This window comes from Astyanax mexicanus, chromosome 4 (genome assembly GCF_023375975.1).
Source record: "Astyanax mexicanus isolate ESR-SI-001 chromosome 4, AstMex3_surface, whole genome shotgun sequence".
Taxonomy (NCBI): Eukaryota; Metazoa; Chordata; class Actinopteri; order Characiformes; family Acestrorhamphidae; genus Astyanax; species Astyanax mexicanus.
Window position 1 is genome coordinate 31,046,889 of NC_064411.1, and position 23,703 is coordinate 31,070,591.

Consider the following 23,703-nt stretch of genomic DNA (forward strand, 5'->3'; position numbering starts at 1 on the left):
ATGCGAGTGTGTGTGTGCCTATGTGTGTGTGTGTGTTCGTGTGTGTGTCCTTGTGCCTGACGGTTTGTTTTAATTCACTCCCTCAGATTTCTGCAGCTTGTCACAGAAACAGGTTTTTCCTCCGCTCATCACAGCGATCCCATCCATCCGTCTGTCAGGGTATCAAAGTGGCAGGGCGGTGGAGCGGGAGGGGTTTTAGCTGTGCTGACAGCTAAGCTAATGCTAATGTCCCAGAGAGAGAGAGACACACACACACACACAGAACAACCTGAAGCCAAGCAGATCACTCTACAAGTGGCGGAAAAGAGAGAACTTTATTTAACATCTTAAAGGGCCAGTATGTGTTATATTCTCTCGTCAAAAAGGACTCGTAAAACGCTGAGGATATTAAGGAAACATATTATAGTATAAGTATAAGCATTGTTATATCTAGACTGCTGAGTTTCAGCTAGTATGTTTCTGATTTGAATTATTATTCAATGCAAAGTGGAAATTTGATTGTGTTTTAGCCTCTGTTCTCGCCCACTGCCCATTTCCTAATACTATTTTCACATCCCAGGTTGCCAGGTATGAGACACAATAGCAGGCAAACAGTCTGCAGCCGCCCTCTTAGGCCTGTCATGATAAGCAATTTTTAGGACAATATTTTGTTTCCATAAACTATTACAATAAACGATAGTGTTTTAAAAAATTGTCAAAAATAATGCTGCTAATATTTACACATGATAAGCCATGGTAATAACATATTAATGCAATTAAATACTACATTTAAATAGCATTGAACTTTTAATTCTTAAGAATTTTAAGGCGTCAGTATTAGATATAAAAAAACATTTAAAAGCCTAAATAAATAAAACATAAACACAGTTGACATTCTGGCTCTTTAATGTTAACAGGCTCTTCTTGCTGAATAAACACAATGGGCGATATTGAAGTTGGCAAAAAAAGACTGAGTTGAGTATGGTTGAGTCCATATACTGTATGATAGGTTGAGAACATAATTATTGTGACATGCATATTTAGGAGAATTTAATTATCCACAATTAATTAGGCTAACATTTTCTCCTAACACTTTTGCCCATATTAGTTAACCTTTATCTTCCTTTTTAATAGTGAAGCATTAGTATTAGCTGCTAACCAGGCTAAGCGCTCTCTCTTTTGCTGTTCAGAGGTGAGTATATCGCACTGTAGTCTCCGTGTTTACAGTTTGAAAAAAAAAGCTACGTGGTACAAACCACTAGCTAATATCACCCTGGCTTACTGAAACACTCAGGGTTTACTAGCAGTTAGCCGTTAATGCTAATGCTGCTGCACCCAGCCTTAGAGGAAATCTGGACATTTAAGCTTACTGTAAATAAACAGAAGCGCCTTACTAGCCCAAATAAACAATTTTCAGTAGAGAAATCTGTGTAGATTAATATCCAGCACTCGTTTGACTTTGAAAAAAATATTTTTTTAAAGAATTAGTATAGTTTTGTTTACTTAGCTTAGCTTTACCTAACTACCTCCTAGAAGGAAAACATGGTGACACCCCTGTTCCTTAGTGTCTTATAACGCATTTTATAATCCAATGCACCTTATGAATGAAAATATTTAAGAAAATAGACGTTCATTGATAGTGCCCCTATAATCTGGTGAACCTTATAGTGTGAAAAATACCGTACACACAGTTAATACATATATATAAACTGACATATACATACCCATACACATACACTCACACACACACACACACACACACACACACACACACACACACACACTGTCTGCTGCTGTTTTCCCAGCTGGGGACAGATTTTTGATGGTTGAATACCGTATGTGTGTGTGTTTGTGTGTGTTTGTGTGTGTGTGTGTGTGTGTGTAAGCACTGTCAGTAGCACATTGTTAGCGGGCCCGCTAGCATCCCTGTGCAGTTTCACAGCTCTGCGCTTTAAGGTTATTTCTAGAAACTATTATTTGCTGAAAAAACACCCCCACCCACCAGACACACACACACACACACACACACACACACCAGACTTAAACACAGTTTTTTACATCTCACACCTCTGAATCCCGGCTGTAAAAACAATTATTCCAACATGGTTTTGTTTTGTAAGGAATTTTTCTCACCTGCATTGTTCTGTTTTCACACCGTATCATTCTTGCCTATTGTTCGCAGACGCGAGAGCTACACAATGCTCCTCAGACAGAGAGAGAGAGAGAGAGAGAGAGAGAGAGAGCGATAGAGAGAGAGAAAGGGAGAGAGAGAGACACTTCATTAAAGCAGTAAATTACACAGGCAGGCAAGTTTACTGCTCTAAATTTGCTTATTCACATTTCACCCAATAAAACAAATCGCTTCTGCTGAGGCAAGACATGGCCAAGAACCTTCCCTACACTTCTGTGTGTGTGTCTATGTGTGTGTGTGTGTGTGTGTGTGTGTGTGCATGCATGTGTCCTACATACAGTAAAAGAAAGCCTCATATTTAATCAGTGTCATAATTTACTGCCTATATCAGCTGTGTTGTAATAGACACACTGGAAGAGAGGGCAGATTGAGTATACAGTGTGTGTGTGTGTGTGTGTGTGTGTGTGTGTGTGTGTGTGTGTGCAGAGGTGTCAAATAATGAAGTACAAATACTAAGTAGAAATGTTGGTTATTTATACTTTACTGTAGTAATTATTTTTTCCAGATTACTTTTTACTTATACTCCTTACATTTCCACACAATTATCTGTACCTTCCTCTTCTACTTAAATTTTTAAAAATAGCCTCGTTACTCCTATTTCATTTCAGCTTTTTTTCATTATGACTTATGACCTTCTGATCATTGTTTAAAAAAACAGCTAACCTTCTTTAATATATCTACATCGGGGTGTCCAAACCTTTTTTGTTGGGGGCCAGAAGGAGAATTATATGTGAAGTCAAGGGCCAAAGACTCTGTAATAAAACAAATAATGAAATATACCACTTTAAATAATACATTTTCCTGATTATTTCATTTACACACCATTTTACTTGACTTACTATCTTTATCTTTGACCGTGTTGTGTAAACTAAGGTTTTTCAAATTAATGTTTCATTTCATGATGTCTCTTAATATTAAACTCCTTAATTACAGCAACTTTTAGACTCATTTGCCTTTTTTCTGCGGAACAACTGAATACTCTCGCCACTTTTAGACTCATTTGCCTTTTTTCTGCGCCACAACTGAACACTCTCGCCACTTTTAGACTCTTTGGCCCGTTTTTCTGCGCTAGAAATGCACACCCTCTCCGCTTTTAGACTCTTTGGCCCGTTTTTCTGCGGTACAATTGCGCACTCTCTCCGCTTTTAGACTCTTTTGGCTTTTTTTTTTCTCCTTACATTAGTTCTACTTTTATACTTTAAGTTGTTTTGAAACCAGTACTTTTACAGTTTTCCTTAAAGAGTAAAAAGCTCAAGTTGGTCCTTGAATAGTTGATAGTTGAAACTCTAGTATACTTCCACCTGAGTAATGAATGTGAAGACTTTTGCGTGTGTGTGTGTGTGTATGTTTATTATTTTTTATTTATATATATGTATATATATATATATATATATATATATATATATATATATATATATATATATATATATATATATATGTAAATTGCACCTAGAATTACTTGGTGAATAATCATGCCAGAATATCCTGAAGTGACTCATAATGGCAGTAAGTTATTTTTTATCAATAAGTCTCACTTGTGTTGTGGTGGAGACAATGAAAACAATCTTTGAGTGGAGGCACTGTTCAATGTCAGGATCAACCCTTTGTTGTCAAGCATGACACATACAGAAGCCCTGGTGTCATAGTGGTGAGTACAATTTCATATGATGCCAGATCACCATCTTTAGATTTTATTACAGACACTTTTTCACAAGCCCACTAATGCAATTAGTGGCTCTACAGTTTCTAAATGCACACTCTAGTGTGACATTTCTACAAGACAGTGCCATCCACATAATGCTGCCGTCTCAAGAGCTTGCTTTGAAGACACAGATACTACATGTCATGGCCAGCCGCATCAACAGAACTATCCCCAACTGAAAATGTGTGGGATGTTATTAAACACATGGACATTTATTAAGGGCTTTTCAAGCTTTTTATTATCTTTAAGCCAAATTGAATAGTCTGATGGTCCGGAAAAAATACAGTTTTAATGTCCTCTGTTTTTAATGTAGAAGAGGCAGTCCTATAAGGCTTAAACAACCATCTGTATAACACTGACCAATCACAAGCTTAACATGATTATCCCCTTGCTTCAAATCTGACAATGAATTTGTAATTTCTCAAATCAACCTTTTTGTTTTTAGCAGTTTATCGCCTGATGAAAGATGATTTAGACTCTTCTAAAATGAACAAGTATAAAAAACAATGTTTTTTAATTTCTGGCAAAAGGCAGAAATTAAACCAAAGTTTGGAAAAAAACAGATCAATTTCTTCTTTACCAAAGTAATTGAAAAAAAAAATGAAGTTTTATACCCAATTTTCCATGTTCACATTTAGCTTAAAACAGTCAGAAAATGTAACTGATAAACGTTACACTGACTTTTATGATCTATTTACAAAATTACCCCAAATAAAGAGCAAAAAAATCTTTATTTAAATCAGTTTTCACAGGGATTAAAAAGCAACAATTAGCCAGCTTGTGCACCCTATAAACCCATTTTATTTGTTTAGTTTAGGAACAGATGAAACACTTGCAATAAAAAACAAGTATAAGATGGATGAACTTCTAGTTCACTGTATTTAAAAAAAAAAAAAACTTCTGTACCACCAGGTTTTTCTCAAAACCACAATAAACCCAGTAAAATAGCATCAGTCTGGACAGTGACAGGGTTTTGGAGCCGGTCCCGTTCACACGCTCAGAATCATCCCACTCTACAGCCGCTGGACTCATTTCCATGGGAATTACATTTGCCATTAATCACGTTGTTTTTCCGCTCTCACACAGTTCCATTTATGCATTTACACACACCTACTCATGAGTTTCCTTCTTTATCGTCTTCCACATTTCAGAGAAACAGTGAAGATTTCAAAATCATGAAATAACACACACTGAATCCCACAGTGTGTAACTCATAAACTGATCAAAGCTTTGCATCATCAACACTGGATATTTTTACCAAAGAAAATCTTTTAAAAACCAAGACTTTTTACAGGAACCCGAAAATCTTTAGGCGTGTTACTAGTGGAGGGAACTTTTCAGAAATGCTAGAAAATTCCCAGTAAAATAAAAAGTTTTTTTTTCAGTGTATTGGGGAAAACTGTACAGTTGAAAGGAGGCTCTATAGTTCCCTGTTCGGCGCCTCTATCCTGGATACAAGATGAGATGTGGTTGGGGATGACCAAGACCAAGACTTTTTTAGTAATTGAGTCCGAGTCAAGACCGAGACCAGAAAAAACAGAGACCAAGACCGAGTCCAGATTAAGGGTGTACTCACACTAGGCAATCCGAACCGTGCCCGGGCACGGTTACCTCCCAAAGCACGGTTCGTTTGGCTAGTGTGATCGCTCCGAACCAGTACAGATGCAGGGTGAGCGCAAACCGTGCCCGGGCACGGATCAAGATGACGTCAGTGATGCGACGCTACTGTAAACGGAGGATGTGTTATACACAATTCTGCATATAATATTTTTGAAAAGGGTTCTAAAGAGCACCATAATGGTTAGTGTTACCCATAATAAATTAGGACTACTATCTAAACAACTACCTAAACAACAAACACATTTTATTATTACTTGAGTTTTATGTTTCGCTCCTTTGGTCACTATTTATGTATATAGCAAGTACGTCTCTTACCTTACTGATGAACGTGAATTGTAGTCCGCGAGTAAAGCTGCAAATTTCTCCCTGGACGTCTGCTGCTTGTGTAAAAACCTTCTTACACGTGCAGCACGATTAGCAGTAAATCGCTGTGTCGCACAATCAATGAATCTCTGGTTCAGTTGCGTATTTGCACGCCCAAAACGACTGCAGAGAAACAAAAACAACAGTACAATCCTGAACTCCATTGTTTTGCGCGCGCATACTGTTCTTCAAAACAAAAGTCACCTGTTGATGACGAAAGCGTGCTCGGGCACGGATCGTTTAGCGCAGTGTGAGTGCAGGCCTGCAGGGGAGTGGGGAGGGGGCCGAATCGTGCTCCGGCACGATTCAACCAAACCGGGCCTAGTGTGAGTACACCCTTAGATTTAAAAATAAATTAAAGTTTGTTCTCTATTTATCAAAATTATGCTCCCTTCTAAAACATAACCAGAAGTGACCACATGAAGTCAACTGTATCAAATTCTATTCATTTTTTCACAATCAAATTCTATTCATCACAATGTGCCCTCAAAGAGCTCATCACTAAGATTAGCTAGCTGGCAACTAAGGTTAGCTAGCTCATCACTAGCTTTAGTTTTCTCCCTGGTAGCATTAGTATTTTATCTAGCTTGACACTAAGTTTAGTTAGCTTGTCGCTAAGGTAAGTTAGCTCACTGTTAGCTTTAGTTCTCTCCTCAGTAACATTATTATTTTAGCTAGCTTGTCGCTAAAGTAAGTTAGCTTGTTGTTAGCTTTATACTCTCCCTGGAAGTGTCACATCTGGTGCTGAAAGCGTTCCTCTTTCTCCCACACTCAGCTCTAACGGAGGTTCTCAGTCTAACAACTACACTACCCAGAGTGCACCACCCGCTGACATCACACACACAACCGATCACATGACACATCACCTGCTTCCTCCAGGAAGTCCAGAATACTGATTACTGGCACTATAAAGGAGCACCTCACGCACACATCTGTGCCGAGTATTGTTGGTTCTACCTCATTACAAAGTGTTTCTGATCTCTCTCTGTTTTTTCATGTATTATGTTTTTTTATTTGTTTTTTTCGACTCCTATTTTTGCATGTTCCTCTACTATTGGATTTACCGTGTTTGACCTGGACTGTTTATAGTTTCTGCCTTTTGGTTTACCTCTGCTGCTGCCCTTCCTGTGTATAATCCTCTGGACTGTTCCTGTTTATGGTATGCTTTTGTCTACGTGGTTCCTGTTTGCTGTTGTTACACTTTGCTTCCGTCTTTGACTACCCCTGTACCATTGTTTATTTTAATAAAAAATTAAATAAAATTTGCATCTGCATGAGTCCTGTCCCGAATATGACAGGAAGCAGTAGTATGTTAGCTAGCTCGTCGCTCAGGTTAGTTAGCTTGTCGCTAAGGTTAGCTAGCTTGTCGCTAGCTTAAGTTCTCTACCTTGTAACATTAGACATTATTGTGTTAGCTAGCTTGTTGCTAAGATTAGCTATCTTGATGCTAAGGTTAGCTAGCTCGTCGCTAAGCTCAGTGCTGTCCCCGATTACTTTAATGTTAGCTTGTTCGCTGCCAACATTAATTATCTCCCTAGTTTGTACTTATCACTTCTATTTCTTCTAAACTTTTAAATTATTCTAATAAAATTAGACATGGTCCCCGAGGTCTCTGTTATTAAATGACTACTATAACACTAGTGCATTGTCTAGCATGTATCGATCTCTCACCAAGAGGATCACTACCCAAAGTTAACCTCTTACAGGCTTATTATAGGGCAGCATGCAGGGGAAAAAGCTATTACGTCCCTTTGTGGCAAGACCCAGAGTCAGTAATGTGTTAATAATATTTACCATAATAATGAGGACAAGGTTTTGTTGGGAACACAGAGACAGAGAGACACAAGCTGAAGAGAAACTCTGCCTGTCTGACAGAGAGGAGCTGTGAGAAGAAAAGCCACAATAATAACTGTGATTATTATTCCTCAGTATAATACAGCTTATTATAATATAACTCACAGCAGAGGGATCCTCCCCCCACCCACAGTCTTTCTTTATACCCTCACACACACCACTCCATTCACACACTCGTGTACGTATACACATTCTGCACTCAGTACAGTGGCAGCTCACTTTCAGTCTACATTACGGCTGCAGACCCTAGTGAAAAAAAGTAGATTAAAGTATACTAAGCATTATTATGCTATAGTGCACTAAAGTGTACTAAATGTAGCCACATTATTAATCAGTATATTTAAAAAGTGCTAAAAATGGAACTACTTTTTTGTACTTATTATACTTTAATTGTATAAAAATAGTACAAAGGCTTTCTTAAATTGTGCTAGTTGTACTTTACTGTAACTGTACTAAAATGTAACTATTTTAAATATACTTAAGTAGTATTCAAACACACTACATCATGTCTGTATGTAACCCCATATTTTAATAATGCTTACAGTAAAATAATATGTAATACATTTAATGAGTATTACAACTCTATCACTATTATACACCAGGTTTATTAGCAATATACTAAGAATTGATGTTAAATACATGTGATCTATTTACATCTAGTACATATATGCTTCTGTTCCTGTCTTTTGTAAGTAGCACACTTACACGATTGTACTTTGCTGGGTATAAAAATATATTTTAATATACTGTACTGCCATTTTTAGCGTGCTACAAATTTACTATAGATTTTATAAATGTAGTAATTTAATTTACTTTCTAAAAAGGTTACATGATGCATTGCACTTTAAGTGAACTGTAACAGTTTTTTTTTTTTAACACACTTTGTTAAAAATGTACAAAAGTATTTTAGGAAATAAGTATTTTAGAAGTATATTGAATTACATTAAACTAAAAGTGTACTCCATAGTGGTCTATTTTTTAAAAATACACTATATTTACTTTTTTTTAAAAGTAGTTTTCTTTCAAACATTTGATGAAAGCATAATATTAATGTACTTTCAATATATTTAAAAGTACATAAATCTGACATTTCTGAATATGTTTTATGTACAATTAAGTGTATTTTTACTGCTTACTTTTTATTGCAACATTTAATGCTTATGTATGAGTTATAGAGCCTCTGTGAAGCCCAGTTTCACAAACAGTGGAATATGAGTGTCTTTGTGTGTGATGAGTAAACAGTAGAGTATTTATGACTGTAGGACTCAATAAAGTAAAGCAGCAGATTAATATGGAAGTGTGTTCAGTGGTCCGGACTGTGTGTTCTGGGTGGGTTGGTTGGGGGGGGTGGTTATCTACTGCCATTTTCCCAATAGAAATTAAATCTGAAAAGTTCAGCCAATCAGTACATTCATTTTAAGGCCACACACTAAATCCATACTGAGATAAGTCCAGTCTGGCATGGAGAGATCATAAATCACCAACATACAGAGTAGAAGTGGGGGCCGTATTAACCCTTTAATACCTGCAGCCTGTTCTGCACTTTAACATGGTCTACTTAAAGCAGCATTATGTAAACTTTTAAGACCATTTCATACTGGTGTGTCTTTATGTGTCTTATCAGTCCTGTCGCTGTCAATCTGCCTGCTCTGGACTCTGAACTACACAACAAAGACTCCAATTTCCAGTATGCATGCTACAGTGTTCTCGCTCTCCTAGTTACTGATTACTTGCACCTGGCCTGTCTTGTATAAATACTCCTCTGTTTGCTCTGTTTGCCCTTGCCGAGTATTGAATCTAATTAGCTTGTTCTTCCACAAATTTGTCTACCTATTTCCATATTTTGGCTACTGTTTTGCTTTGCCCCTTATCTGTTGGATTTTCTATGTATGGCCCTGTTTTGCCTGACTTCGCTCTGGTATGTTGTTTATATTTGCTCCCATACTGTTATTGACCATGCCTGTCCCATGCATGCCATGCCTTAAAACTAACAACTATACTATAGCAACAATCTAGCTCAGTCTAGCAACACATTAGGTACCATTTAGCCACACCTAAAGAACCATTTAGCCACACCTTAGAGGCCAACAACTATACCATAGCAACAGCTAGGGGTGTGACAAGACACTCACAAGACACAATATTGGGATAAAGATAACCAGACAAGATTTTAACAATGCATATCATTTTAATTTTAAAGTTGAAATATATGATGGAAATCAAAAAAAAATGCCAAACCACAGGTGAATGTTCTAAATATTTTGTAAGTAATCCTCTTGTAATGGATGTCAATCGGTTTTTACTCTGATTATGAATTATGTATGATTTATCATATGCAGTAAAAGACAGAACAGTATGTATGTACTGCAGCTGGTTTTACCATAAGCCCAACAACTTCTCTCCTATATGATCTCACATGAGCCTCTTCAGACTTTAGAGCTATTGTCAAGTAATTGGCAACACCTCTGAGGATTCTATACAAACCTGGCAACCTATGGCTACAGCTCTGCCAGTTCTCTGTGTTTTTTCCTTATACCTATTTACAGAAATGTAAACAAGTGTACTTTTCTAGTTATTAATTTACTTGTTTTTTTTTTATCAACAGGTCAGGATCGCACCGGACCTTTTATCACACAGTTAACAAAAAATGTCTCTCTGGTTCTCTGTCTCCTCTCCTCTCTCTTAATCTGCCTCTCTCTTATTCCCTCTTTTCGTCCATTTCTATCTCTCTATACTCTCTTCATCTCTTGCTGTCTTGTCTGTCCCTCTTTCTATCTCTCTTTCTCTGGTACTTTGTGAAAGTGATAAAGATTGCAGTAGTGAGAGTTGAGTGATCAGTGAGAGATATGTTTGTGAGTGTGTGTGTGTGTGTGTGTGTGTGGGGACTGTTCAATCTTTCAGGTGAAACTCTTTAATGTAGGGACTCTTCAGAGAGCGAGACAAAAAGTAAACAGAGATCTGTCACACACACATGAACATCTCCGCCACGCTGTCACACACACCTCTGATCTCTCGCTCTCCGGCCACCAGAGTCCTGTTAGAGGCGCCGTGGAGCTGTTTGAGTGTAACGTTGATGTTTGCGAGCTTTAAAAGTTACGTTTTAAAGCTCAGATCTTGTCGTCTCTGTGCAGCGACAGTAAACTCAGGTTCCTGCTCTCATGCGTCTGAACCAACATAACAAACCCAGCCCAACCCGCCAATCACTGCCTCATCCTCAGGAACTGCTCTATAGAGCTGCTCTACACAGCAGATTAAAGGTGTTAAATCTGACATTTTAAGCAATAATAAAGCAGCAAACAACCTATTTCATTGTACCATATTTTTCACACTATAAGATGCACTTAAAATCCTTAAATTGTCCCAAAAAAGCATCAGTGTGCCTTATAATTCTGTGCGCCTTTTGTATGAATTTTACCAGTCAGCCCTCTTTAAATCACACCACAGATTTTCATAATATTCAGGTCTGGGGACTGAGATGATCATTCCAGAACGTTGTACTTGTTCCTCTGCATGAATGCTTTAGTAGATTTTGAGCAGTGTTTAGTGTTTAGGGTCATTGTCTTGTTGAATTACCCAGCCCCAGCACTTTAACTTAAACTTTCTCACTGATTCTTGAACATTGTTCTCAAGAATCTGCTGATATTGACTGAAATCTATGTGACCCTCAACTTTAACAAGATTCCCAGTGACTACACTAATCACACAGCCCCACAGCATGATGAACCACCACCAAATTTTACTGTGGGGAGCAGTAAATTGTTTGTCTTGTAATGCTGTGCTCTTTTTCCTCCATGCATAAATAACCGCCCTCCAAATATTTCAATTTTAGTTTCATCAGTCCACACACAGCACCATATTTCAAAATGAAGCTGGCTTGTCCAAATGTGCTTTAGCTTTAGCATACCTCAAGCGGCTCTGTTTGTGCCGTGTGCTCAGAAAAGGCTTCTTCTGCATTTCTCTCCCATACAGCCTCTCCTTGTGTAAAGTGCACTGAATAGTTGAACGATGCACAGTGACACCATCTGCATCAAGATGATAATGTAGGTATTTGGAGCTCTGGAGGTCTGTGGGTTTACCATGACTGTTCTCACCATCCTTCTCCTCTGATTATCTGAGATTTTTCTTGTTCTGCCACTTCAGCTCTTAACTATAACTGTGTCTGTGGTCTTTCATTTTCTCACTCTGTTCCTCACAGTGGAAACTGCAGCTGAAATCTCTGAGATTTTTTGTATCCTATATAAACCATGATGTTGAATAATCTTAGTTTTCAGCTCATTTGAGAGTTGTGTTTTGAGGCTCCCATGTCGCCACTCTTCAGAGAAGAGGAAAAGAGGAGAAAAACTTGCATTTGGCTTCTTAACGCTTTCTCATAATTGGATTCTCATGTGTACGTAGGTCAAGGGTCATGAGCTTTCCAAACTCATTTTGTGTTCCAATAATTAGTGCTAAATGTATTCAAAACAATAAAATGACAATGGTGCTCAAATTTATTCACCTGCCTAATTTAGTTTAAATAATTATTGCAGACGTTCTGAAAAATCTTATAAACTTAATTTCAGTTATCAAATATCACTGTGTTCATCTGCTATATGATGTATTTAACTGAAATTTCTGATCCAAACAACCAATGATTTATACAGAAAAATCATGAAAATTATCAGGGGTGCCCAAACTGTTTCATGTCACTGTAGAACTGTATTTCATACCACTGTATACTGTATATGTAAGTGCTGAGGAAGCATGACTTCGGTTTCTGTGTGTAATGCACACACACACACACACAGTTCAGTCTCCATTATTTGATTGACAGCTGTGCATGTCCATCACTGTCAGTGAGCGAGGCGTCACTCAATCAAATCACCTAAATCACAGGATTTCACTGCACTGAGTGACAGATATCACACACACACACACACACACACACTTACACACACACACACACACACACACTCAGTAGCATAGAGCTGTAGTGGAGCAGCAGGCAGCGCTGTGTGTGTGTGTGTGTGTGTGTGTGTGTGTGTGTGTGTTATAAGTCACAGTAAGCTGTGTGAAATGCAGTGTGTCACTTATGCTTTAGCAGCTCCTCCACCTCTCTCTCTGCACTGAGCCGACAGATATCACACACACACACACACACACACACACCAGCAGCAGCAGCGGCTTCAGCATGAGTGACAGCTGTCACACTGATTTAAAGTGGCTGCCTGAAGCTGTTTCAGAGCATATGCCTGTGTAAGTGTGTGTGCAGCAGCTGGATATGAGCACACACACACTCACATAGACACTCATAGACACACAGTGATATTGGTCACATGCATATCCCGCAGGTCATTGCAGCATTTTTTAGCTTTTATAAGGCGTGGCAAATGTGTCTTATTAATGGGTCTTTCCACAAGAGGGCATAAAATCGTTTCCCCATTGGTCTATAAAAAAAAAAAAACGAACTCAGAGGCTACTTTTGGGTAGTGTACCTCTTGGTGAGAGATCCTTGACTGCTAGACATGCCTCTACAATACAACCAAAGCCATTTTGCCTAGTTAACAGATGATTTTTTTTTTGATGGCTGGATATTTTTTAACTGGTTTGTTCTTGCGTATATTTTTTGCACAGAAGAACCAGGCACCTTCAGGCATCTGGAAATTGCACCCAAGGATGAACACAATTCTTTTCCTGATATCTCGGCTGATTTCTTTAGACTTTCCAATGACGTTACACAAAGAAGCAGTGTGTTTCAGGTGTGCCTTAAGACATGTCCAGAGGTGTGTCTCTAATTAACTCAGATGTTGCCAGTAAACCTATCATTAGCTTGCAAAGACATGATATCATCATATGGGCTGTCCCAAATCATTTAACGGCATAGTTGTCAGGATGCAGCAAGGGAGACGCGGAGGCGGCCGCAAATGCAAGTAATTTAATAATAGAAATGAACCAAAATAAACACAAAACTGGATAAATAAATAGACAGGGACACCAGAATAAACACAGAATACACAAAGACCTAAAACCTAATAGATATAAAACACACACAAGGACCAGGCAACTAACACTAAAAACACAGGGGCTTAAATACACACGGAGGAAACGGGAAACAGGAAACACCTGGGGATAGGTAATAAGGGGGCGGAGCTACAAATGGACACAAGTGGGAGCACTGAAGCCATGGGTAGAGACTAGGGCTGCGTCCAGAAACTTTTGCTACTCCTCCTCTCCTACTCCTCCTTTCCTACTCCTCCTCTCCTACCCCGGAAGAAGGTGGAGGAATTGAGGAGAGGAGAGGAGGAGGAGGAATGGAGGGAAGGAGCTGTAATTGGGGAAATGGGACAGCTGATCCCTTTTAGATAGGATGTTGACTACCGTTGAACTGAGCCAATCACAACGCTCACTTTCAGCACGTTTCAGAACATTACTATCACACACAGCTAAAAATTCAGATATTCCAATAAAATCCTGTTTACTCCCAGACGCATTTTTGGCCGCATCTCTGACCAGTGACTCTGGCAGCCCTGTCTGACCTCAGCCTTATGAGGGATTCAGTTCCTCATCAGTCCCTAAGTTAAAATAAATAAGTAAATAAATGAATTAATTAAAATTATATATATATATATTATAAATAATATATGTTTTTATATGTATAACATGATACACATAGGGTCATAAATATAGTTTTACTGAGCATACAGTTTATCTAAACTATAAATTATATTACTGCTTTACTGGCTGTTTAATTAGATAAGGAACCTAGTTAATTAATATGTTTATGACGTATATTTGGGCGTTGCCTTCCCCATTTTCGTGTGCTCTGTGGGCGTGGATGCAGTGATGTCATTGGAAAATCCTTAAAAGTCTTCCGGAGTAGGATACACTGATGTAACCTCCGTTGGAAGCCTACTACAGGTGGATTTTAAGCGGCTTCTTTCGTCTCCTACGGTATTCGGACAGGTGGCAAGATGGCGTCATGAAATCAGTTTCCGGGTCACGGAGGAGAGGAGGAGGATCGGTAGGAAAAAGGAGACACTTTTGGGGTTTCTGGATGCAGCCATGGAGAACACAGACAGGGCCATGTGCTAAGGAAGGTATATAAACAAACAACAGGGCATGAAAAACACACAGAACAGGACGAGAACATGAAAATAGTAATCTTAGAGTATATAAACTTTTGATTTTGCAGAAAGTAATAAAAATGCCTTAAAAATTATCTCTCTCTCTATCTCTCTTTTATTAATCTGGCTTTAAGCAAGTATAAATAATTTTAGTAATCCATATTGTTTTAAAAGTAAATGTATTGTCAATGTATTAAATTAACCTAAACAATAATTTACAATATTTCATTATTTAAATGTTCAACCAGTAAACTAATGCTGACTGATGGAGAGGGCAGGTGTACTGGGTTAAAGGTGATGGACCTCCGTAACAGAGAAGCCACACTCTGCTCCGGAGGACAGGATAAACAGAACATGAGCTCATTGCCTGTCTGTAGGAATCTGGTCACTGGCGCTGGGAAAAGGTCATCTCCGGGAGCACACTGGCTCATCTCCAGGCTGTGTTCTTCACTGTCAGTTCAGCCTGTTTATTTTATCCCAGAGGAACTGAGGAACTGTCCAGCCTGTTAAAAAGGATGCCTAATCTGTATCTGCTGTGTGTGAACTGTGTAGTAAGTTATCATTAATAATAACATACCATATTTTTTTCAATATAAGGTGCACTTAAAATCCTCATCAGTGCGCCATATAATTTGGTACACCCTATGTATTAATTTTACCAGTCAGGTTGTAAGGAGCAGTAAAGCCACTCCGCTAAAGTACAGCATTATACAGGAGCTTCAGTTTAGTTCTCCAGTAGTATTAGCATTAGCCACTAACCGTGCTAACCACTAGCTCTTTGACCATTCAGAGGTGAGTTTAATCAGCCTGTAGCCTGCTGCTAACCCCGGATAGCACTGCAGGAGCAGCATTATCTTTCAGAGATGAGTATATCAGAGTATATCAGACTGTAGTCTGCATGTTTACCGTGTTAAAACAAGCTACATTTAATGAACTGCTAGCTAATATCACCCTGGCTTACCAGAACACTCAGGGTTCCTCAGTGTAGTTCTATCAAGTGACATTAGCTGCAACCACTAGCGGTTAGCTGCTAATGCTAATGCTATAGCTTTAGTTGAAATCTGTAAATCTAAGCTTACTGTAAATAAACAAAAGTGCTTTACTCACCCAAATAAACAGTTTTTAGGAGATAAATCTGTGTAGATTAACATCCAGCACTTGTTTGTCTTGTCTGACTCGTCTGAAATGTTTTTTTTATATATACAGTTTTGTTAACTTAACTTAGCTAAGCTTTACAGGTCTCGCCACCCAGGGGTGCACTTTATAATCCAGTGCGCCTTATGTATGAAAACAGACCAGAAAATAGGCGTTTATTGATAGTGCGACGTATAATCTGGTGCGCCATATAGTGTGAAAAATATGGTTATCACTGAAAGCACTCAGTATGAAAGAACGTTTTTTCTATGCCTATTGTTGCAATTATTATAATAATGCATGGTGATGTTGTCACACTGCTTGCACCCAATCAGTCAGGTTTGTATGTATGTGTGTATATATATGTATAATTTTCATATAATATTAAAATCTGCCTGGATTGTGAGTATGTACAGTAAGTGCTGTTTTCCGGGAGACGCAGTGAAAATAACTGTTGATGGTAATTGACTTGTGAGCAGGGTGTGTTGTATAATAATGAAGTGTCTCTTTGAACCGTGTCAATGTCTTGGTCAGTAAGTGTCTGTTTAATGCCATCACTGCTTCCCCTCCAGGCTGGGGGAGAGTGAGCTGAAGCCAGAGACAAATTTTGAATTAAATTACAGCTGTAAGCGGTGTGGGGGCTGGTGGGGGGTCTTAGTAATGTTAAATATAATCAGTTTATCAGTGTTCATTAGTGTGAATCAGTGAATATGAACCGAAAGCTGACAGTTTTTGGATACACTGACTGCCCTGCTGGTACAGAGCAGTGTGTGTGTGTGTGTGTGTGTGTGTCTCTATGTGTGTGTGTGTGTGTGTGTGTGTGTGTGTGTGCATTTACAGAAATACTGTGTATATAATCAAATGGACAAATTGCTTGAATTTTTGCACCAGGAGTAGCATAAAGTCATCCAAAAGCAGTGTGTAAGACTGGTGGAGGAGGACATTCCAAGATGCATGAACAGGATTATTCCACCTTTACATTTTTTGAGGTCTGAAAGCTCTGCATCTTTTTTGTTATTTCAGCCATTTCTCATTTTCTGCAAATAAATGCCCAAAATTATTTGAGACATTTTAAGACATTGCTGTGAAACTAATATTTGAAAGATGCATTTTTCTATTCATAAGATCTACATTACGTTATTTTAGGTTTGTTAAATGATCCTAAATATAAAAAAAAAAATGTAAAAATCCTGAAATAGTCATGTATGGGGCAGAAATGTACGTCTATCTGTTTCCTGCTAATTACGGTCAGAGCGCCCCCCGGAGGTCAGCTGCTGGAACCCGTCACTCCAGCGTCTGTGATTACCCGAGGCTCAGGGTCATGACCTTTCTGTGGCATTTCACAGCTCCACAGCCTTTTGATTAGTGCCATATTTACATATTTACATATTTGCATATTCAAACAGTTACATATTTGCAAATTCCAGAGGACGGGGCTGTACCGAGTCCCAGACAGCTGAGGTGTGTAAATATGTTTGGCCTTTTCTTCGATTGCAGAGTGACGTTGCTGGCCTACACACACACACACACACACACACACACACACACACAAAAAACAATTCATAGTGTAAGATGTGTGTAATGTGTGCTTAAATATAAAATATTATCACAGTATTTTAGAACTATAACTGTATTATAAGGCGCACTATCAATCAACCTCTATTTTCTAGTGTATTTTCATAAGGAGCATTTTAAGCGACACAAGTAAGTAACAAGGGTGTCGCACAATAATCTACACAGATTTCTCGCCTGAAAACTGTTTATTTGGGTGAGTAAAGTGCTTCTGTTTATTTACAGTAAGCTTAGATTTCCAATATTTTCAACTGGACGATTTGCAGCAGCGCTAGTCACGGTTAGCAGGGCTTAGCGCTAGTAAATGCTGCCCGACAGCGCTACACTGAGGAACCCTGAGTGTTCTGGTAACCCAGAGCTCTATCAGCTAGCGGTTCGTCCCACATAGCTTGTTTTAACACTGTAAACACGCAAAAGAGCTAGCGCTGTGGTTAACGGCTAATGCTAATACCAGCTTCTGTGCTGGAGAAACTCCTGTTTAACGCTGTACTTCAGTGGAGTGACTTTACTGCTCTTAAATACCTGACTGGTAGAAATCATAAATTAGGCGCACTGGATTATAAATGCACACTGTCGATTTTTGAAAAAACTAAGGGCTTTTAAGTGCACCTTATACAAAAATACAAAAAATAGTTTATTGAGGAAAACCATACAACTGAAAGAAGGCTCTAGTGCCCTATTGCTCTCCTTTTGTCTGGATATATTGTGAGATATGATTGGATATGGAGGTATACAGGATGTGTATAGCATCCTGCAGCACATTTAGCCACATATGTTGCAGCTGGGTCTGTAGATCCTGCTCTGTACTCATATTTTGCTGTGTTCAAATGTTTAAATAGGGATAAATATGTAATCCTGACACACGGTGTCATACTTGAGAAGCTCTTGTTGTGTGTGGGTGAGATTTATCTTGCTGAAAAATGCCAGTTAGAAGTTAAAATGTCTTCAACTGCATTGTAGAGGCAGTCAGTAATCTTTCGCCAGGAGGAAAACTACCCAATCGTAGCCTCTGACATAAATATACAGTGTTTAATGAAGCAGCCTCTTGTCACTGATAAAAATTATTTGGAAATCATGTCTACATCTAATTCTATACAAATGTTTAGAATAAAAAAGTTGTTTAGTTTTGCAACAATTTGTACAGTTCATCCCTCCATCTAGCTTTGTTAACCTGCAGCTTCTCCAGTGCTAATTGGTGGGTATAAGCTTTCGTTCTTTGTTAGCGACATTAGCATCATGGCTTTAGTGTTGAACATCCCTCAGACTGAATATAACTTGCAGCTGAAGTATCGCTTTAATCAGCTATTCTATGTGAGGATGCTCAGAGCAGTGTTTATCACACACACACACACACACACACACACACACACACACACACACACACACACACCGTATCAGTGACAGACAGCTGGAGTGTGTGTATGTGAGTGACAGTGAGTTAGAGTGTGTCAGCTGCTCCACCCGCAGGCCTCACACACTCTCCTGTCGAGTGTCATGTTGCTGGCAGAGACCTGTCAATCAAACCTCACATCACACACACACCAAACACACACACACACCAAACACACACACACACACACACACACACACACACACACTTTAACACATCATTACCCAATTAGCCCCCAAGGACCCTGAGTGCAGCTGTCTGCACAGTCAGTCTGCAGCTGCAGTCACAGACAAACAGTAATAATGCCTTTATAAAATGAATATTATTCTATAATTAAAAAAATATATATATATTTTTTTCATTTATATACAGCTCTGGAAAAAATTAAGAGACCACTTCAGTTTCTGAATCAGTTTCTCTGATTTTGCTATTTATAGGTTTATGTTTGAGTAAAATGAACATTGTTGTTTTATTCTATAAACTACAGACAACATTTCTCCCAAATTCCACATAGAAATATTGTAATTTAGAGCATTTATTTGCAGAAAATTAGAAATGGCTGAAATAACAAAAAAGATGCAGAGCTTTAAGACCTCAAATAATGCAAAGAAAACAAGTTCATATTCATAGTTTTAGGAGTTCAAAATCAATATTTGGTGGAATAACCCTGTTTTTTAATCACAGTTTTCATGCATCTTGGCATGTTCTGCTCCACAAGTCTTACACAATGCTTTTGGATAACTTTATGCCACTCCTGGTGCAAAAAGTCAAGCAGTTCAGCTTGGTTTGCTGGCTTGTGATCATTGAACTTTCTCTTAATTATACTAGGTTTTCAATTTGGTAAAATTAAAGAAACTCATAATTTTTAAGTGGTTTCTTATTTTATTCCTGATTTTTTACATTAATAATAATGGCTTTATAGAGATGTACAGTTATAATAATGTCTGTATAAAGATGTACAGTAATAATAAGTATCTTTATAGAGATGTACAGTAATAATAATATCTGTATAGAGATGTACAGTAATAATAATATCTGTATAGAGATGTACAGTAATAATAATATCTTTATAGAGATGTACAGTAATAATAATATCTGTATAGAGATGTACAGTAATAATAATATCTGTATAGAGATGTACAGTAATAATAATATCTTTATAGAGATGTACAGTAATAATAATGTCTTTATAGAGATGTACAGTAATAATAATATCTTTATAGAGATGTGCAGTAATAATAATATCTTTATAGAGATGTGCAGTAATAATAATATCTTTATAGAGATGTACAGTAATAATAATGTCTTTATAGAGATGTACAGTAATAATATCTTTATAGAGATGTACAGTAATAATAATATCTTTATAGAGATGTACAGTAATAATATCTTTATAGAGATGTACAGTTATAATATCTTTATAGAGATGTACAGTAATAATAATGTCTTTATAGAGATGTACAGTAATAATAATGTCTTTATAGAGATGTACAGTTATAATATATTTATAGAGATGTACAGTAATAATAATATCTTTATAGAGATGTACAGTAATAGTAATGTCTTTATAGAGATGTACAGTTATAATATCTTTATAGAGATGTACAGTAATAATAATATCTTTATAGAGATGTACAGTAATAATAATGTCTTTATAGAGATGTACAGTAATAATAATATCTTTATAGAGATGTACAGTAATAATAATATCTTTATAGAGATGTACAGTTATAATATCTTTATAGAGATGTACAGTAATAATAATATCTTTATAGAGATGTACAGTAATAATAATGTCTTTATAGAGATGTACAGTAATAATAATGTCTTTATAGAGATGTACAGTAATAATAATGTCTTTATAGAGATGTACAGTAATAATAATATCTTTATAGAGATGTACAGTAATAATAATATCTTTATAGAGATGTACAGTAATAATAATATCTTTATAGAGATGTACAGTAATAATAATGTCTGTATAGAGATGTACAGTAATAATAATATCTTTATAGAGATGTACAATAATAATAATGTTTTTATAGAGACGTACAGTAATGTTAGTCTTTGTAGAGATGTACAGTAATTATCTGATTGATTTCATATATAAAAAATATTTAAAATAAAAAATGAATGCAATCATTGCGTTTTTTTATTTTTTTTCTGAAATGTGTTGTGTTCTACTGTTGACATGTAATAATTGTATATGTTCGTAGTAATTATCTATTATTATTATGTTCCATTAATGGCCTACAATAGTTATTGTGTTAATTGTATATGTTTGTAATAATTATCTATTATAATTATTTTACATTAATGGTCTATAATAGTTATTGTAATAATTGTATATGTTTGGAATTATTATCTATTATAATTAATGTACATGTCTATAATAGTCTATAATAGTTATTGTAATAAATGTAACAGGTTTTGTGAAATCCATATGCAGAAAAAATACGACCTGAAATGCATTTAGATTTTTCTAAATAAATATTAAAATAGTTTATTTATTTATTGAGGAAAATAATTCAATATTGCCTTTAGGATTAGCAGATTCATGTGATGATGATGGTCAGGTGTGAGTGGCCATCCTGTTTTATTTAAAGAACAGGGATCTATATATAAGTCTGCTCGTCATAATACATGTTTGTGGAAGTGAATCATGACAAAATGTCAGAAAAAGAGTTGGTGATACTCATCATGCTGTGTAGAAATGTAGTGATACACCAATAAAAATAACACCAAGAGCAAGGCAAGTAATAGTCTGCAAGGTAACAAAGGAACTTAAGGTATTTTCTCAGCAACTGAAGGCCTTTCTTACATTGGCTAATTAGCTAATGCTAAACAACAATGGTGTGCCTGAAAACGAACATTGCTCATCTGCAGTTTAAAAAAATCTCACTCAGAGAAGCCAGAAGGATATTGGAACAAGGTTTTATGATCGAGAGAGGTCAGAATTGATATTTTCGCTGTTAATGAATTAATCAATAAATAAATGAGCTAATGTCTAATATTTTTGTCTCGTTTGTACAACATTTTTAGGACGTTAAAAAATCTGATAACGTTTTAGGTCAAATTTATGCAGAAACGTCTGTAGCAAGGTCATGCGTGAGCAGAGCAGAATGAATGAAGGTGCTTGCACACTGCACGCGGTAGGTGCGGCGCGGTACGCTGACCCCCATAGGATTCAATAGTGTCTAGAGCGGTAGAGCGGTGCGTCGCTGCCGCGGAGCAGAGCGGAAAGCGGCGCGTTTCCCCGCCCATAACCACGCCTCCACCGCGCTACCGCTTACCGCGGGCAAAGTTCAACATGGTTCAACTTTGACCTCGCGGCAAGCGGTACCTCGGCAGAAAACGCATGACGTGAACTCACGCGACTAGAGAGAAACTGTAGTCCAAACAACAATAAACGTGCGCGAGAGACTAATAATAGCGATTAGTGAATCCCCTCAGCTGTACATCACTTCCCTACACTCATATAGAGATAACAGGAGGAAGAGAAGAATCAGAGCTTTGTTCTGAGGCTGAGAAACATATACAGATCCACAGAGGCTGTAGAGACTCAAAACTACAAAACACCGCTCACAGAGGTGATGGGTTTTAGAAAACTCCGCCTATTATCAGCAGGAGACGCTTGGCGTCAGCAGCAGCGCAACGCACCCGCAACTGACCAGCGTAGAGCAGAGCGGCAGCACAGCGGAATGCCGCGCGGCATACCGCGTTCAGTGTGTAAGCACCTTAAAGCTCCACACAGACTGAGTGAGTAAATGAGAGGCAGAATTAGTGGAGGTGTTAATATGGGTATTGTAATCAGGTGTGAGGGGTGATATTGTAGGGGGAGGGGACCTCTGCTGGTCAGGTTCAGAACTGTGTGCTACAGTCACTTCTCCAGCCTTTCTGAAGAAACTCCATACAGCAGATTTATTTTTAATAAATAGAAGCACACTGTGCCTCCCATCAATAAAAAATACATGTTAATATATAATCATAATGATATATTTAACTATTCAAAACATGTACTGATAAAACTAAGACAGCTTTACTTTATTTTTTACAAGGTTTCTAACCTGAAGATGGTTACATTTTTCTCAGTCCTGTTACCAAAACTCGTGACATTAAAAAAAAAAACAAGTTTAAAAGCAAGTACATTAATTCCTTTGATTTTCTCTCAAGAAAGTCTTTATTTTAAAGTAATGTTTGACTGCATGTTCAAATAATTGATATTTATGAGGAACTCACTCCTGTTACTGGAGTTCACTCCTGTCACTGGCACTTAGTCCTATTACTTTTTATGTTTTGAGTAACAGGAATGAAAGTAACAGGAATGGGTTTTTAGCATAGATTTAGCAAAAATCTATCTATCTATCTATCTATCTATCTATCTATCTATCTATCTATCTATCTATCTATCTATCTATCTATCTATCTATCTATCTATCTATCTATTCTAACAATGACTGAGGACATTTTTTCTTAGATCTTATTTGTTCATTTTTAAAATACAGATGTTGGGAAAATCACTAAATTGCGCTCAGTGGGGTTTTTTATGTTTATGCTAATTATATGGTAAAAACTCATTCCTGTTACTTTAATTCCTGTTACTGAAAACATTAAAAGTAACAGGATTGAGTGAAATTAAGGAAAGCTGCCTGAGTTTGACCAGTACATGTTTTGAATAGTTAAATATTTATGTGTTATTAGATTCAGAGTTGAAAAAAAGATTACAAAATGAAGTTTAATTTGGAAGAGCTACAACAAGCAAATGGCACCTGCTCTAAAGCATATTACTGTCCATTAA